Source organism: Vicugna pacos, chromosome 4 (genome assembly GCF_048564905.1).
Source record: "Vicugna pacos chromosome 4, VicPac4, whole genome shotgun sequence".
Taxonomy (NCBI): domain Eukaryota; kingdom Metazoa; phylum Chordata; class Mammalia; order Artiodactyla; family Camelidae; genus Vicugna; species Vicugna pacos.
Window position 1 is genome coordinate 1243220 of NC_132990.1, and position 19488 is coordinate 1262707.

General features: G+C 41.5%; 1 non-coding gene across 1 annotated transcript; it reads left to right on the forward strand.

Moving 5' to 3' along the window:
* Positions 1-17267: 17267 nt before the first annotated feature.
* LOC140696241 (U6 spliceosomal RNA) lies at positions 17268-17372 on the forward strand. The gene has a single exon (XR_012072397.1). It is a non-coding gene; the product is annotated as a U6 spliceosomal RNA (small nuclear RNA).
* The last annotated feature ends 2116 nt before the right edge of the window (positions 17373-19488 follow it).

Below are 19488 nucleotides of genomic sequence, written 5' to 3' on the forward strand. Positions count from 1 at the left end.
TCTGAAGTCTGAGAGTAATTCAGTAACTGAAAATAAATAAATTTATTTATTTATTTAGGCTCCTAAAGCCTAAAATGATGTCCTCACCTCAACGGGAGTACAAATGGTGATTCCCTTTAGCCGCTGTTCAGAGAACTTCGAGAAGTCACCTAGACTGTGACGCTCAGGTTCAGCTTTGTCTCCCATCCCAGGTGTCTGGCACAATATCTGGCCAACAGCAATATTTGGAAATATTTAATTAATTGAATTAAATTTTGAAAAGTTAATCCCAAACCTCACAGGAAACACTCTATACGACCAGCCCACATACAGAATGATCCAAAGTCTCTAATGGCAATCGGGGATTCAGTTGTTGTTGTTGTTGGTGGTGGTGGTGGTGGTCCCTCCCTCACCTGCTACCACCATGACACATAGAGTTTAACCCTGCTTTTTTGGTACCATGTCCTGGGTTGTTTTTTTTTTTTTTAATGAGGGTACTGGGGGCTGAACCATTGAGCTACCATTGAGCTATTACCCACCCCCATCCTGGTCATGTTAATCAAGGACCACTGAAGAAGGTTTCAGTACTGTATCCCTTCTCAGTAAGAATAATAGCTAAGGACACGATTGACACTATGTGCCTACAAAAGTGACATAACACGAAGTGCCAACACAACCTGGGAAGCACTGTGTTTTTGCCCCAAATATTTATCCTGAAGATAAGGAGGCCTTCAGGCCTAGTTTCCAACTTATAGGGAAAATGCAAGACAGAAATAAGTTAAACTACACCACAGTTAGATAAAGACAGAATGCAAGACACACCTCAAGACAGTTGGCCTTCTTACTGCAAAACATTGATTCCATAGGAAAGCAGGAGGGGGCTTCTGTTCTAGATTAGGGGAAATTTAAGAAATATAAAGCCAAAATGTATTATGTGAGCCCTCAGTAGATCCTGGCAATTAAGAACATCCAGTTATGCAACTAATAGGAAAGAATATGAAAATAAAATATTTATGTGTATGTGTATGTGTATGTGTATGTGTAACTGAATCACTTTGTGGTACACCTGAAACTAACAATGTAAATCAACTACATTTCAATTAAAAAAAAAAAAAGAACATCCAGTTGTGGACTGGAAGTCAGTTATTAGGGAATTATTATTTGTATCCTCATTATGATGAGGATATAATATGAAGGAAACCATCCTTCTTTTCAGGGCATGCGTGCTGAGATATGTAAGCCTGAAATGTCATGACTGACATTGAGCTTATTTTCAAAAGGTTTAGCAAAACAAAGCACACACATTCACACACATGTACCTATAGGCAGGGAAAGCAGATATGGCAATCTTTTTTTTAAACATTTTTTATTGATTTATAATCATTTTACAATGTTGTGTCAAATTCCAGTGTAGAGCACAACTTTTCAGTTATACATGAACATATATATATATTCATTATCACATTTTTTTCTCTGTGAGCTACCATAAGATCTTGTGTATATTTCCCTGTGCTTTACAGTATAATCTTGTTTATCTATTCTACAATTTTAAAATCCCGTCTATCCCTTCCCACCCTCCACCCCCTAAACCAATAAGCTTAAGCTAGCTTCAAAACTAGATATTGATTTAATATTAAATATTTTCTAGATCACATAAACCCTAAATTCATTCTAGGCAGTTTCTTTTATATTTCTGGGAATTTATATAAGCACTCAATTTCCCTTAAGACTATTAAATAGAGCTCATTCCCAAATTAATTTTGATAATACTATCTGGATGTAAAGACATTTCATATCTATAATGAACATAGACATACTTACATCCACATACACACAGAGATCTCATAGTTCTGCTTGAGTTTACAGAGGCCTTTTTTTTTTTTCAGTCTCAGAAATTAAGAATGGTCTAGAGGAAGGTTCCTGAGAGCCTGGGTAGAATATTTACATCTCAAAAGCACAGGGAGAGATATGCAAGTTCCTCTGCAAAGCAAAACGAGTTTTAGAATGTCAAAGGAGCCTCATCTTGGCCATGTCCAAGGGTGAGATTTCCTAGTATCTCTGCTTTCTGATCCTCCTTTGGTGTGTCCCCTCTTGGGAGGGGGGGGACCCTTTCAGGGTGCCAACACTGAGAATGTGGCTCCGGTATCTAATAAAAATTCAAACGGCTTTATGTGACTTCTAAGTGAGGCTCCTCAGGGGAGATTGGGATGGCACCTTGCGGCATGCACTGGGGAGCCCCAGGCCCCATCAGTCCTCTTCTTCAGCTCCTGGGAGCTGAAAGGAAGGATGCTTAGTTCAGCCTTTCTCTCTCTGGGGACAGTGAGGGCCTTCCCTCGTCCAATGTCCCTCTTTCCTGCAGTAAGTGTGCTGACTAGGTCCCAGTTTCATTGGAAGTCTGCATACCCCACGTTGGGGGCAGGGGGCACCCATCCACACCTGGGGTGTTCTGCTTTTAGTCCTCTTTTTTTTTTCTTCTGCCATGTCCTGGTTATTGAAAACCCTAAGGGCCACTTCAACTAGTTGGGAGGTGAGGATGCTAGGTCCCACCATAATCTTTCGAAGTTTGCAGCAAATATCTGGAGTACTCTGAGATACGAACTAGGTGTTTATTACCACTGCACTTCTTGGATCCTTAGGGCCCAGGGTAGTGTATCTCCTAAGCCAGTCTCTAATCTTACCCAAAAAGGCAGAGGAATTTTTATTCTTTGATTTTACAAAACTGAAAAGTTAGAAAATGGTGTTATAATTTAGTGAGCCATTCTCTATTTCTCCTGGTCACCTAGCTGGTATTGTGGCCAGACAGTATTTGCAAAAAAAAAAAAAAAAAAGGTTGTTTTTATTTTTTTGTCATTGAGGTATAGCCATAGTTTCCAATAATTCAGAATGCACCCTAACGGGCTGTCAGAGAGGACAAATATCTTGTCCCCCATATCCTCAGATCTTGGTTGAAGATTTGTCCCTAACCAAGAGATCTATAATAAGTGTTGGTGGAGACACAAATTCAGCTGTTCTTAGCCCACTGAAAATTTCCTTCTCTAGAGAGTTGGTAAGTAAGTTTTTCCAATTAATAATTTAAAAGTGTACACTCAGGTTGTTCAGGTATACCAAACTAGCACCCCTCTACAAGTAATTTTAGTTACCAGGACCCCCTAATGAGGGCCAAAGCCAGGAGAGACATAGATGGTCTCACTGAGGCCTTTCACAATCAGGCCTCCCTGATCAGCCTCCAAGACTTGGAGGACAGGGTTGTCTTACAATCTCTCAGACCCTCCAAGCTGACCAGACCAGATCAGATTAACTGTGCAGTCCCTGAATTGTCCCTTCGTTCCCCCTTGAGATGGGGACAGAGCCCAGAAGCTGTTTTGTGGGGTAAATGGCACTCACCTCTCCAAAAGGACTACTTCGATGTGTAGAGTGGCTGCTGAGTCTGTTCTGTGAGTTGGGGTGTAGGCACTCAACAAAGCAGGTGCTAAGACGGATCTCCTGTACCCATCCTCCCAGCAACAAAGACAAATTCCCCCAAGTGAGCTGCCACAGCCCACTGCGTAGCCTATTGGGAGCTGGAAGAAACCAAGAGGTTAGCCAAGATGTCTTATCTAGGTTGCCAAAATTTGTTACCTGAAAACTGGATTCACCTCTTGGTGGGTGTAGAGCCAAAAGACAAGCCAAAGAGCAGATGAAGGAAGTATTTATTACTTGCAGCAAGTAAGGAGAACACCAAGGATCTTCCCCAAATCAATGTCTCCCTGAACAGCAAAATTAGGGAAGTGGTAAGCTAAGCATATGTGCATATTCATGAAGGGGCTTAAGCAGAGAAGAATTCAGCGTAGAATTGTGGCGAAGGTTGACAGAGTCCAAGCTTCAGTTGATTGAGCTCATTAGGGTCAGAAAAGTTCTACATCATCAGCTCTGAGGTTCCGGTTGAGATCTGTTGTGTGCGGACACAACGCGGGCAGTGAAAGAATTTACCAAAGACCATGAGGAACGTTTAGGAAAGTTTAATAGGTGCACTGTTACAGGCAACAAGGGGTCACATGGATGAGATGTGCCTGCGTGAGCTCCGAGGGTGGCAGCGCAGGGTCTTTTATTTGGGGGGACGAGGCTGTGACCACAAGGAGCAGGGGCGGCATCATCAATTCACGCACAGGTACCAGAGTGGTTGTAAAATCTGTCAGGAACTCCTTTTTTTTTTTTTTTCAATTGAAGAACAGTCAATTACAATAGGATTTATGACTTTGATAAGGGCAGGTGGTGAGTCCTATCTGCCTAGGGGATTGTGAGATGGGCTATGTCTTGGGGCGGTTTAGCTTTGTTAGGATAAACACACATCAAGAGAAGATGTTTTTATCTTGCAGAAATGCAGGGACAGGAAGAGTACTGCAGTGGGCTGTGGGAGTTAAAGTGTCAATAGGCTCCAGGCACAGAAAGTGCAGGGGTGGGGTTTTATGATTCCCAGAGAGCACTAGCTGGCTCCACATGTTGGTTGAGTGCTTGCGGGGGAGGGGGTGGTTTAAATTCTCCACAACAGCTCAAGATGGTGCTTCAGGCTAATCTTTCCCACTGAAACAGAACTGGGAGTCTTTACAACTGATTTTTTATCTTTGCTATTGTTACTTCTCTTGCCTGATAACAGTCATTTGTTCTTTTGTTCCCTTAAGAGCATTATTACTGAGACCTGTTTAAGGACAAGCATGATGGCCAGGCTTAGATCCCTGGATGAGTTAAGCCAACCATGGCTTCTCTTTGGTCAAGAAAGCCATGCCTGATTCCCTTTCTCCAGGGACCCACTACCTTATCTGCTAACAGCTCTCCATTGAATGTCAACTTCTTTACCTTCCTTGTTTAGCTTACTCTGTCATCTAATCACTGGGTACTAAGTCCCTAGTCATCTCCTCTTAAAAGCCTTCCTTCCTGCCCTGCTTCAGTATCATTAGCGATTCTTATTATGTGTCATTGAATTACCATAAGCAATGCTGCATCAGAGCCTTCAACACACTGAACAGTCGTTTATGGTCAATTGTCTTTCTCTCCCACCATCTGGATTTTCCCTGCGGATAGGGCATTTTGCTCTACTTTGTATCTGGCAGCTAGGTGCTCATTAAATTTGCAATAAATGTTTGTTAAATAATCATATGATAGAGAAAAATAATAAATTATTAGTTATTTTAAAATCCTTCCTTTCCTGCATCTTTCAAGGAAGTTAGATCTCCACTAAGAACTTTGGTTTTGCACAGCAGAGTGATTCTTGGAAATGCAAATTATAGGAGCAAAAACAAAAACAAGAACAAAAACAAAAAACAATTTCTTTGCTTGAGAAAACGTACAGCCAGACCTTCTGAAAGTGGAGTGTTTTCCCCACTGGCATGGAGAAAAAAACGTTAGATGGGAAAATGGGGTTGTTTGGCAGAAAGAGAAATGGCAGCTCCCATAAGATGTAGAATTTTGAAGAAAGAGATGTTTAAGAGTGATACATGTGGATAAAAAAAGGTGTTGCCTGCCATTTCAAGTAATACCTGCTGTTCCGGTAAACAATGAATTATGCCTGCATCAAGCCGGCAGCCTCTGCAGCCGCCTCTGATCATGTGCCCTGAGGGGAATTCAGGATGGAGAAAAACAAGCTACTGGCCCTAGATAGGTAAGATGCACATCAAAGGAATAATTTCAATGACCCCAAACTCTTGCATCTTCCCATACAGAGAAAGGCACTAAAATAATTAACTTGAGATACCTGTCTTTTGTGATTAGCAGTAATCTTTGGATGTTTGACTACACGGTTATTCTTTTTGTTTTGTTTTGTTTTGTTTTGTTTTTTTCCCAGCAAAAACTCCCATATTTCTTGGCTCTTCCCTTACCTCTTTGGATCAGTTCCTCAGAGCTATCTGAGAGGCTGTTTCCAGGCTATTGTCCTCGGTAATGTCTCTGAATAAAACGTAATTTTCAACTTTTGGGTTGTGCAGCCTTTTTTCAGTCAATATACACAATGTCAATTCCCTTTTCCATTTTGCACAAGAACTTTAGTAACAAGTGATAATACTTTTCTATTCTTTTTAGAGGATCATTTGGGATCTTGTGTTTCTTCTAAGTATAAGAAATTTACACAGCAGAAATGGACAAACAAGGGGCTTGTCCAAGGAGGTCTAGTTGCATTTGGTTTACAAATAAATGAAGGATGACAGCTCTGGACACTCTACAGTAGCAGCTGAAGCTTCTGAGCAGCATCTTTCAGTGTGTGCAAGTTAACAAGTGCTCGTGGCCATTCACACCAACACACTCTGCTTTTCTCTCTTCAAGAGAAGCTGTGCTTCAACTTGTCAGCACCTCTTATTTATCATGAACAAATAGAATAGCTGAGCCCATACAAACACCAAGAACCCCTCAAATATTTTCAGTTCATGGTGGACTTCGGCAGAATAAAAGATTTTATGGATTGACTATCTCCATGGGTTTAGGAAACCCATATCTAAGTAAACAAGAATCATCAAGATAAATGGCTAAATGACCCCAGTTAAGGACGTATCTGCATTTTGTAAAATATAATTCTTTATTCTTTCTGACGGAAGCGAAGCATAGACATGAGCTTTCATACAGATCAATATGACGGCCCCCAGTGTGACCTTGTGGCCTCTGAATCACATTATGGGAAACACTGCCATCAACTTTCATTCTGTTCCCACGTTGGTCTCTTGGGATCCTCTTTGCATTCACTGGCATTCCCATCCTGATTCTCATCACCTCTCAAGCCTTCGCTGGAAGAAAGAGCTGCAGCAGTCCTTACCTTTAAAAACATCATGAGGCAGTCAGAATGTTCCACATTCATATAAAGTTCCTTTTTGAGGGGGGCAAGGGGAGACAACCACAACAGCCAGAATAATGTCATTTATTGCTTGTCCACTGGGAATAGAACATGGCTGGCTGTGATGAGGCATGGCACATACTCATATACTGTGATGAGGATGGAAGGGCAGAAAGCACTGGGGCTTGGGGTCAGAAAACCTAGGCTCATATCTTGACTTTGTCATTTATACTTACAAATTTCAGTAACTCATAAAACCTCTTTAAGATTTCACTTCTTTATCTACAAAATAGATATGATTTTATCTACCTCACCAGAGGGTTTTAAGGATAAAGTGAGCTACTAGATGTAAAAGTTGCAGGACGTTGAATCTGCGTAACTATTGCACATCTCTCTTCCATGTGGTTCAGTCTCTAAAAGAAGTTGTTTCAAGTAAATACAACCAAAGAGCCAAGAATAATTTAAAATAAGGGATGGGGGGTGTAGTTCTAAACTTGGAAAATATTAGAGTATCTGGGTCATACTCTTGGCAAAATTTCTCACAATCCCTTTCCTACTCTTCTCACATCCCACAATTCTAAGAATTTTCTTACTTACCTAAATCCCTCCCCATCTCACAAAATACCTTTACCAATATCCCCCAGATTATGGAATATTTTTCTCTTGCTCATCTTCATCATGTAGACCAATATAGCATATCTGCCAACATGTCTTCTTTCTCTCTAAATCTCTTTTTTTTTCCCGTTGTTTTCATCATGAAAGTTTAGGAACTGTGCATGAAAGAGAGATGCACTCAAAGACCAGATGTCTTAGTCTACTTGGGCTTCTATTAAAAAAAACCCCAAGTTTTGGTGGCTTATCAACCATCGAAATTTATTTTTCACAGTTCTGGAGGCTGGAAGTCCAAGATCAGGGTGCCAGCATGGTCAGGTTCTGGTCAAAGCCCTCTACTGGGTTGCAGACTGCTGACTTCTTGTGTCCTCACATGGTAAAAGGGACCAGGGAGCTCTCTCATGCCTCTTTTATGAGGGTTTTAATCTCATTCATGAGGGTGGTGGTCTACCTAATCATCTCCCAAAGGGCCCCCTCCTAATACTGTCACATTGAGCATCATGATTTCAACACATGAAGTTTGGGGTTCATAAACATTCAGACCAGATCATCAGGAAATGTGGACAAAAGACTAAGACCTAAGACTAAGATAGCATCCTTCTCTTCAGGAAACGGAAAAGGCTGGCAGCATTTATATTTTAATAACTGCTTGACTTTGTCATACTTGGAAAGAGACAGACTGAAAGCCAGTCACAGAACAAGACTTGCAATCAGAAGTGCAGGCAATCTTCCTGGGCATCTGGAGTCACAGTCTGGAGCAGAGCTGCATTTTCTGATTGGAGGATAGCAGATGAAGGTCTAGCTTCCAGGTGCTTCTTCATATGGTCAGCATCCAGTCCAGGAATTCTGTGTCCCTCAGCAAGCAGGACAGGTGTTCTCCCAAGAGATTCCACTGTAGCTGGCATCTGCACGGTCACAAATCCTTTCTTCTAGGCATAGGCTATGCAAATACTTGTCTGCAGTTTTGCAGAAAGAAGAACTAGTGAATGTCTGAGCTCAACAAAAATGTCACATCCTGCTAATGCAAAAACTTTCCATTTTCTTGCACTCCCAAACTCATCTCTAGGTCAAATCTAGCACCTCTTTTCTGAAAATATACTTGGGATTTCTCCTCAAAACCATTCAAATGGTCACCTCACTAAAAAAGCAAACAACAAAAAAATGTGGCAGGTATTCACATAAATAATCTCAGGCTGTTTCTTTACTTTTCTTTTCTGTCTCTCTTTTTAAAAAATCTCTTGAGAATTGCTTTCACTTCTGGGGGAAAGTCACCAACAATGAGGTTGATTTAAATTTGTGATCATATTGTTTCCACAAGCCATTTTCAGTTAATATTCCCACATATAATATTCCTGCAAATTTCTGTGGAAGAGGCCACTGTCAGTCAAGGTATTTTATTCTATCAATTCAACCTGATTTTTATCTGACTAATTTTTTTTTCTTGATTAAATGCCATTCATACTGATGTTTCTAAATCTAGGTGGCCACATACCAATTTTCCCCATACTGACCACATCTCCTTGTTCAAGCTGTTGTCCCGTATGAAAGGCTGTGTGCCAAGTCATGCCCATCGTGTCTTTCAAAACCCATCTCCAAACTTCCATCTCTCATGCACTCTATTCCCCAGTTAGCTCCACCACACTTTGATAGCTTCTTACAGACTTCTACACATTCTTAAGTCATCACTAGGATGTGACTTTGCATCTGTTGGTTCATTGACTTTTTTTTAACCCCTCCTATGCAATTCCTATTTTTTATTAGTTATTTCCTTTGCAATCTTTCCCTTGCTCACCAATTTATTTAGCCCAGTGGCTGCTCAGAGGAGATTAGTAAACCTTCAATCCATGCTCATTTTTCTGACTTCCAGAAAAAAATTTTTTTTTTTTTAAAACAGACATACCACTGTAATGAAAACACATGCTTTGCTGGTATTGTTTGTTTCCTGAGTGGGGCATAACTAAGTTTCTTCATTGATTTTGTCTTGGATGGGGTACCAGGGATTGAACTCAGGACCTCTTGGGTGTTGAACATGCGCACTACCTCTTAAGCTATACCTTTCCTCCAGATATACTACTTTAAAACTTAGTGAATAAGTTTCACTGATTTGAAAAGGAAATTGACCTCAAAGCCATGTCTGCCTGGGCCACAGAAAGTGTTATATTTCTAACAAGAAGAAATTCTTTGGCTTCTTTTCACCTAGCCTTTATTTTTCTTTTCAAACAAAGCCAAAGTCTCACTGTAGACTTGATTTATCATTTTTAATGTATCTGTCACTGGGTAAAATCTCTAAACTTCAGAGATATTACAGGGAGTGTTTATTCCTCAATACTTTGGTTTCCCTGAGGAGGGATTAAAACTTTAGGCCTCTAGCCCTGCCCCATACTCCTCTCCACTGAGATCTAGTGAGTTTCCTGGTAGATGGGTTATAGCCATTGGTCCAAAATTATATTAGTAGGCCAATAATCTAAATCTATAAGAATTCTCCTTCCCTCTTCACACCAGACCAGTGTATGGCAGCAACTCTAGGTAAATGCTATGTTCTGCAGAACCACATTTACCTTCAAGTGGGCAATTCCAAGATAAGGGGAGGGATGGCAAGCCACTGCCTCAAATATAACTTAGTAATAAACATGATAGTTTTGATCTTTATCTTCTGGCCACTATATTTACTGTTCAGTTGGTTCTGAATGTGGCTGGATAATAAATGTCTTTTTTTCATCTAGACAGCTGGAACCTTATTTATGCAAATGAGAACCAATCTGATTCCTTCTCTGTGTGTGAATCTAGGGTAGCACAGAGTTTGCAAGAGTCATGTAGGTCTATAAGCAGCCTGCTGTGATAAAAAGCATGGCTTTAGAGTAAGACAACACTGACTATGAATTCTCTGCAACTTTCTACCCTTGTGACTCAGGACAAGATAATTAACCTCTCTGGGCTTCAGTTTGCTCATCTATAAAAATGAGAATAATAGTAATAACTCAAAATTTTTGCAAAACTAAATGTGTTTATGAATGCTTGGTACATGTAAAACTCTCAATGAATACTGGTTTTCTAGGAGCATTATTTTTTTTTATCACTGTCAAAATCATTCTTTTAGAGGAAGCCCTCTGATTCCCTCCATGAGTAAGGCACAGGCCTGATGCTCTCTGGGCAAACCCAACTAGAGAGCTCAGCTCTGAAGAGGAGCAGAAACCAGTGCCTATACAAAAACAGACATGGCTCAATGGAACAGAATAGAGAGCCCAGAAATAAACCCACACACCTATGGTCAATTAATCTTAAACAAAGGAGGCAACAAAATACAATGGAAAAACGAGTGTCTTTGGCAAGTGGTATTGGGAAAGCTGGACAGCAGCATGTAAATCAATGAAGTTAGAACATGCCCTCATACCATACACAAAAATAAACTCAAAATGGCTCAAAGACTTGTACATAAGACACAATACCATACAACTCCTGGCAGAGAACATAGGCAAAACATTCTCTGACATAAATTGTAGCAATGTTATCTTAGGTCAGTCTCCTAAGGCAATAGAAATAAAAGCAAAAATAAACAAATGAGACTTAATTAAGCTTATAAGCTTTTGTACAGCAAAGGAAACCATAAACAAAACAAAAAGACAACCTATGGACTGGGAGAAAATATTTGCAAATGATGTGACTGGCAAGGGCTTAATTTCCAGAATATACAAACACTTCATATAAATCAGTAACAAACAAACAAACAAAAAAAACCCAATCAAAAAATGGACAGAATACCTAAATAGATATTTCTCCAAAGAAGACATCCAGAAGGACAACAGGCACATGAAAAAATGCTCAATATCACTAATTATCAGAGAAATGCAAATCAAAACTACAATGAGGTATCACCATACACCAATCAGAATGGCCGTCATTAAAAAGTCTACAAATAATAAATGCTGGAGAAGGTGTGGATAAAAGGGAACTCTCCTACACTGTTGGTAAGAACATAAATTGGTGCAGCCACTATGGATAATGGCATGGAGGTTCCTTAAGAAAACTAAAAACTAGAGTCACCATATGATCCAGCAACTCCACTCTTGGGCATATATCCAGAGAAAACCCTAGTTTGAAAAGATACATGTACCTCAATGTTCATAGCAACACTATTTACAATATCAAAGACATGGAAACAACCTAAATGTCCATCCACAGATGACTGGGTAAAGCAGATGTGGTATATATACAATGGAATATTACTCAATCATAAAGAGAATGAAATGATGCCATTTGCAGCAACATGGATGGGCCTAGAGATTGTCATACTAAGTGAAGTTAAGTCAGACAGAGAAAGACAAATATCACATGATATCACTTATATGTAGAATCTTAAAAAATGAGACAAACGAACTTAAGTACAAAAAGAAACAGATTCACAGATACAGAAAACATACTTATGGTTGCCAAGGGGGAAAGGGGCAGGGGAGGAATAAATTAGGAGTTTGGGTTTACAAACCACTATATATAAAATAGATAAACAATAATGTCTTATGGTATAGCACAGGGAACTATATTCAATATCTTGCAATAAACTATAAAGGAAAAAGAAAAAAGAAACCAGTGCCTGTAGCCAATACGATGCCCTTTACTTCAGAAAGGTTTCTGTGCTCTTTTAGGAACAGGAAAGTAAAGCTCTTATGGCCCTACATGACTTTGGAGGCCCTTGCCTCCATGTGAGTAATTTCTTTAGAGATAAAAATTAAGAAAAGGAGACAGATAAAAAAGGATGTTATCTGTGCCTTTCCAAGGACAACTCTGTCTGACTCCAGAGGCTACACTCTTAAATTCTATATTGCCTATTCCTGGTATCTTCCCAGACAAAGCAGCTCCTGGTTTTTCTAAAAAAAATATGTTACAGGAAAGATTTTTTTCTGGGTTCAAAATGTGGTAAGACCTCAGCTTCCAAAAGACTAGCTGTTTGAGAGCCTCAGTCTACTGTAATAGTACATATCTTAATAGTTATCCAAACAAAATAAAACCTTATTTAAGATAAAAGGAGTAGCCTCTAAATAGCCACCAACAAATGAATCAATGAACAACGTCCAAGAGACCTAAATATTTCAACAAGTATATTATGATTGGTCAATTCACATGCAGTGTGAAAAGCGTATTCCACTGACTGGTGATTTATATAAAATATAAGCCTAAGACATTTCATGCAAAAAAGGTAAGGAAAATATTAGAGAAGCAATTAAAGGGAGAAAAGATAAGTATAGTGGCAGTGACTTGAAGAAGTTGGGAGGTGGGAGTAGCAAAAAGCAGCATATATCAAAAAGAACATAGCTAACAATGAAGAGACAAAAGACAAACCTGATTGGCGGTGTAGTTAGGGGTAGGTCAATGACTGAGAGTCTCTTGTACCTCATTAATATCACCTTAGATGTGAGAAGCAGGCAAATACATACTAGGACCTCAATACAGTGCTTCTGAAGACCTGACAGCTCTATGGGCAAAAGCTGAGCCATATGAGAATCAGCAATAAACCTTGACCAATACCACATGCACAAGCAACACAGCAGAAGAGACAGCAGCGTGGAAATCATCAAACAATCTCCCTTCAATGAAGGGCAAGGAGCAGAACTGCAAAACAGTTACAAGGGGAAAGGAAAAATAACCAAGAACTAGAAGCAAAGAAAAGAATGGTAGATTTGAATAATATTTACAAGAAGAGATAACATTTATTGAGTATGTCCTAGGCGTACGTACACCATTAAATGTTTTATTGCAATATATTATTTAATGCAGCAACCCTGCAAGTGAAGTACTGTTATTATACCCATTTTACAGATAAAGAAACTGAACTGTAGAAAAGTTAGGTAACTTAGTTTTATCTGACTCCCGAGTTCACGGTCTTAAATGGAATATTGTCTCTTTTGTGTCTTCCTCAAGAGCAGTGATTGATTTTTAAAATAGATTTTGAATCATTAAAATACTGGATATTCAAATTAGAAGATCTAACCCATATCCTGTGTGAATGGTTCTTAGAGGCCTCTTATTTTTGTCCCAGTGCTCATTGAGAAGGTGAAAGATTTTTATTAGGCAATATATTTGACCTAATTGTGTGACTTTTCAGAAGGATGACTTTGACATTTCAAAGTGAGATGGAGCATTAGAAAGCTACATATAGTTAGTATTCAAAAAAAAAGACAGCAATTTATGATGCTGCAAAATAATGTAATTTTTTCCTGGAAAAAAAGCCTTCTGAAAATTACCTGAGTATACTATAAATTTGCAATGCTGATACAACTGAACGGTTTTGGCAATAGTTGCTAACTCTGACTTTTCTAGGTGCCTGTCAACCATTTACACACACATCCACACCCTCCTCTACACAGACACACACACACACAAACAGAGAGACACATGTGCTTGAATGCACACACAGAGTTCAATTTATCTTTTAAGAACAATAATAATAAGAGACTACCAATTCTTTCTTGTACTGGTCTGTCAGGGCTTAGTTGGAAGTGAATGGTGTCAAAGATCACACAGACCTGAAGGAGATATGGAGAAACTCTGGCAAAAATAACTTGCAATGCAGCACTAGGGGATTGGGAGGACTACTGAAAATAGGCAGTAGTGAGAGATTCAAGGAAGCTGACTATACTTTAATAAATAAGTAAATAAACACACACACACACGCACAGAGAGAGAGAGAGAGAGAGAGAGAGAGAGAGATTCAAGGAAGCAAACCTTCAACTTCAGACAAGTCTATAACCAAATGATGAGGGTTAAGACTTGGCAACTGCACTTAAGAAAAAGGTTCTAAGTTCCAGGACTCTGGGAGAGCAAACTGAAATGTTGTTCACCAGGATCCCACTTTTGGAGGCTTGGAACTTACATTTAAACCCCAGGCAAAACAGACTCCCAGACATAGAAACAAACTATAGTTACCAAAGGGGAAAGGGTTGGGGGGGTAATATATTAGGAATCTGGGATTAACATATAAACACTACTGTATACAAAATAGATAAACAACAAGGTCCTACCATACAGCACAGGCAACTACATACTATATCTTGTAATAACCTATAATAGGAAAGAATCTAATATATATAAAACTGAATCACTTTGCTGTACACCAGAGACTAACACAACATTGTAAATCAACTATACTTCAATGAAAAAATTAAATTTAAAAATTAAAATTAAAAAAAGAAGTGAGTAAGCACGGAAATGTAACACAGGGTTGAAACATTTCTGGTGCTTACCCATAAATATGTAATGGTGTTCGAACATCCAACACCAGAGACTTTTCTGATTGGCTGTTGGTGATGTCATATTATCATTAAAACTGTGCTCAGAAAATAAACTGATCTGTTTTTTTTTTTAAAGAAAGAAACCAGGTAAGGTTTTTACTGAGACATGAGTTAGAAACTTTGAAACTACCTTCTTGTGTATACCAGGCTTGAGCAAATGATTAAATATATTGAGGACTATGACAGCTAAGTTTCTCACTGTTGGATGAGTACAGGTATGAAAAGGGGGGATACTAAAATGTACCCTGTTTTGCTGAATTGGAATTGAAAGTATCAGTGTATAGATAGATTGATAGATAGATAGATATAGATACACATTTACATATACATATGAGAGAGAAAGCAAAATATACACCCATACATTTCCCAGCTCAATCTGCTAAAATAACCTAAAAGAAATGACACACCAATAACAATTGGCACATCTCAAGCCCAGATCTTGTTTTCTAAATATTATATTCTAATAAAAAGAACCTGGGCTCCTTGGAGAAAAGGTTGATTCCAGGCATGGGATAGAGAAAGTACAAGATGTGTCTAGAACATCTTTAGAAACCAGAAAATATGGAAGTACTTAAAGAATAATGGGGACATGTGAAAAAGACACAGGAGACAGTTCAAAGGAACAATATGAACATTCAAATAAATCACAATAGTGATGTATTATATCCCACTGAATAACATAAAAACCCATGAGCCCATATAGTTATAAATAAATAATTGGCAGAGTAAGGGAAGTTCTTTCTTACAGTAGAATAACAACTAATAAATACATAAATAATAACACAGTTAGAAAATCATCAATGCGTGCTAAAACCAATGGGTGAAAGTTATGAGAAACAGAATGGATACATCCAGCCTTGAAAGGACCTTCCTACAAATTACTTATTAATTACAAACTTACAGTAGAGAAAGCTAACAGACACCACCTTAATCTGCAGCAGCGGGTTCTGGACTCCACATCCACAGGGAACAGCTCACACAGGCCTCGCAGGGAGCCGAGCTTCCCAGGAACCTGGGCCATCCCACTCTGACGTCCCAGCCCCTGGCTGCCACACTCAGAGGGCTGTCGATTCTCACATCCCTCGACCAGCACCCACTTTAACTGAGACAGGAGGGAAGGGAAGGGGGCAGGGTACAGCCACTAAAATAAAGACACAGCAGTTAGCGCCAAGATGGTGAACGATTCAACTCCCAATAAAACTTGAGCTTCAATATACGCTCATTGAAACACAATTGCGTGCCAAATGGTACTGTCACAGGTGCCAGGACAGTTTTAAGGCTGACCATAAAAGGTCAAAGGGTGGGCAGTGACCCAATTCCTGGGAATCCCACCCCCTTCCCCAAAGTAGTTGGAATAATCCACTTGTTAGCAAATGAAGTCACTGAGCCTATAAAATCTAGCAACAGCGTACATCGCTGCCTCTGGCTCCCTCGCCTTCTGACATGGCCCGCACTCTGTCTGTGGATTATGCATCTCTCAGAATAAATCTACTTTCTTTTTAAATTTTTTTATTTATTTTTAATCTTGGAGGGGGAGGTAATTAGACTTATTTACTTATTTTCTTAATAGAGGGACTGGGAATTGAACCCAGGACCCAGTGCATGCTAGGCATGTGCTCTGCCACTGAGCTCTACCCTCTTCCCAGAATAAATCCACTTGCACTCAACTGTGGCTCGCTCTTGAAATCTTTCCTGCATGAAGCTAAGGACCCACACTTGGTGGGGTACGTCCCAGGGACTCAACTGAGACCTGGGACATGGCCATCCTCTCGCCCCACATTCTTTTGCCTGTATCACTCGCAGCTCCGGCTCCGGCCCTTGGCCTGGCACCAGGAGAGTCACGGGTCCCATCTAGTGCCCACACGAAGGCTCCAGGTCACCATCATGGGGGCTCCCAATCTGTGCCCCACTTCACCTGTGTGGACTTTCTGGGTCAAGACCCTGGGAGCTCCAAATTGTCACCTGGAGAAAGAAGAGGAAATCTCATGTGGTGGGGGAAAGGACACGTTCTCCTGTCCAGGATGAAAGAGGGTGTGTGGATTCATGGAGTTAAGCCAGAACACGGTGCAGTTCATTCATGTTCCACAAACGTTCCCGAGCACCGGCCAGGCCCACAGTGCTGGGTCCACAGCTGCAAACAAGATCGGGCCTGGGGCCCCCAAAGGGCTCTGTGGCCAGTCCAGGAGGTGGACTGAGTGGCAGCGTGCCTTCAGCACAGACCAGTGTGTGCGGAGAGAAGTGTCAGCACAGGGTGCTCTGTGGACAGAACACAAATCAGGTTGAGAGGTGAACAGGAAAGGAATGAAGGAAGGCTTCCTGGAGGAAGTGAGGTCTCAGCTGGGTTGTGAAGATGAGTAAAGTTAGTCAGGCAAAGGGAACATGTACAAGGACCCAGAGGCGTTCCACCACTGAGCTACACCCCAGCCCCCCTGGAATTATACTTTCTGTTCAAGGTTTAAAACAGTGAAACGGTGCAAATGGTGAAATGCACTATTTTTAAAGGGCAAAATTTAATTACTATATAAATATTTTAGTGAATTCGAGTATCTTTAACACTGAGATTTAGTCTTCCAAATGTTTGTTTACTTTAACACTAAAAAAAATGAATCAAATGCTTGCTTATTAAATTGGGAGCAATACAGAGAAGATTAGCATGGCCCATGGTCAAGGAAGACACGCAAATTCATGAAGTGTTCCCATTAAAAACAAGCAAACAGGGGAGGGTATAGCTCAAGTGGTAGAGCACATGCTTAGCACTCATGAGGTCCTGGGTTCAATTCCCAGTACTTCCTCTAAGAATAAATAAGTAAATCTAATGATCTCCCCCGACCAAAAAAAAAGTAATAACAAAATCAAACAAAGAGAAAGTATCAAGAAAACAGAAACTGTACTGATATTATATTAAAACTCACCAATATGTAGTTTTTTCCTTTTATTTAAAACACATTCATGTAGTTAAGAAGGATTAATCCACCACTCCCCTACTCTTTTCCTTTTTATGTTGTGGTATTTTATTGTTATTTCTTTACTGGCATGATTGAGTCCAAATTTAATAAAAGAGAACTTCCGCTCATTTCCTTCCTAGCCATTATTATTACTTGTATCATTTAATGAGTATTCCTGGAAATAATTTTGTTCTGTAGAGGATCAGGTATCAGAAACGAATCTGCTCCTATATCAAACACTCCAGGTCACTGCTGGGCAACGCTTAGGACAGTCTCTAAAGCGAGGTCTCAGTGGGTGTGATGGAAAAGCCCTTGCCCGCACCCCTCTTCTGGTCTCTGGGTGTGGTTGACCCTGAGAACAGAGAAAAAGCAGCTGTCAACTGCTCACCTCACCCAGTGAGGGCCACATGTATCCAGTCCTGTCCCCCAGTGATGGTCACAGCCGGAGATGGGGCAGGTGCCCAAACTGGAGGGTCCCAAGAGGGCTTATCTTTCCATCACTGTCGCCCCACTCAGTTTCCGACAGCCTCGGCACAGGCAAAGGCATGCCCACTCCGCCTTGACAGCGCTCGGAGACCAGGGTCTAAACGATCCTGACCCTGGAGGCCTCCCTTCCTATCTTCCTGCCCTCCTTCCTCCCAGGCACCTGAGGCTGGATGGTCTGCAAAGCTGACCATCAACCTGATGGTGATTGCTGGAGTCAGCTCAGTAAAGGAGCAACAATCAAAGCTTGTCACACAAACACCGTCCAGTGCCTGCTGTGTGTGCCAGGCCCTGGTAGCGTTTCACATTTATTCCCATAAACGCTCTGTGAAGTAAACAGAGCAAGGACCTCCATTCAATCGTGAGGAGGCAGGCTCCGAGGCTGAGAAGCTTGCCCAGACGGATGACGGCGCTGGGCCTGGGATGCAGGCCAGCTCTCAGTCACCCTTGTAAACTGCTCTCAACAAGCTCCTGGGTGCTGAGTGCTGTGGCTCCCGAGGGAGCCTTCCTGCATCATCAGCAGAGGCCTTGGAGCAGACAAGGGGGAGGACACGTTGTCCGTGGAGGGTCGAGGTGGTTGGGGCGTAGGGGCAGGGTCCCACGGGCAGGCAGGAGAGCCAGGCGGCAGACCCAGCTTCTCCCTTGCCTGATCCTTGCCTGATCCTTGCCTGTCCGCCCAGCCCTGCGGCCCTGGGAACCTGCCCTCCATAGACTGGTTGTGAAGGGCCCCATAGCGGCCAGTTCCTTTCTGCTTTCCTCTCATCACCACCTTGAGCAGTCAATGAACCAACCTCTGCTTCCTTAAGAGATCAGTCAACTTGGCAGGGCTGGGTCTAGAGCCCAGGTTCTATCTCAAGATTGTCCCACAGCTGTGGCAAAACCCTGGCACACCTCACTACTGCCAAAGAACTGGGGGGAGAGCCGGGCTCAGTCTAAGTCCTCTCTGGGGGGACCCTGGAAGGAGAGTGACCTGGGTTACATACACCCCACCCTGGCTTACCCCACCGTCCAACGTTTGGGGGCATCTGGCTTCCCGAGGGCAGGGGAGGCCAGCACATTTGAGGAGCGCCCTACAACTGTTACAACCTCTCTCCTCATGAGGCCACTGTCCCCATCTCACTGGTCTGGAAACAGATTCAGGGAGTGGTGTGATCTCCCCAGGCCATGCAGGGGGTCAGCAGCAAGGAATTCAGTGGGCTTTCAGCGACTGCGTGGTGACTGTCCATCCCCATCCGGGCACAGGAGAGGGGCCCCTGCTGGAGATAGGGAGATAAGATCGGCAGGCCCTCAGCTGGAGCTTGTGAAAGGGATTGCTGAAGGGGCTGTTACAAGAGCAACCGCCGGGCGGTGGTGGAGGTGTGGGAGGAGGCTGTGGAGGGCGTTGGGACTGGGT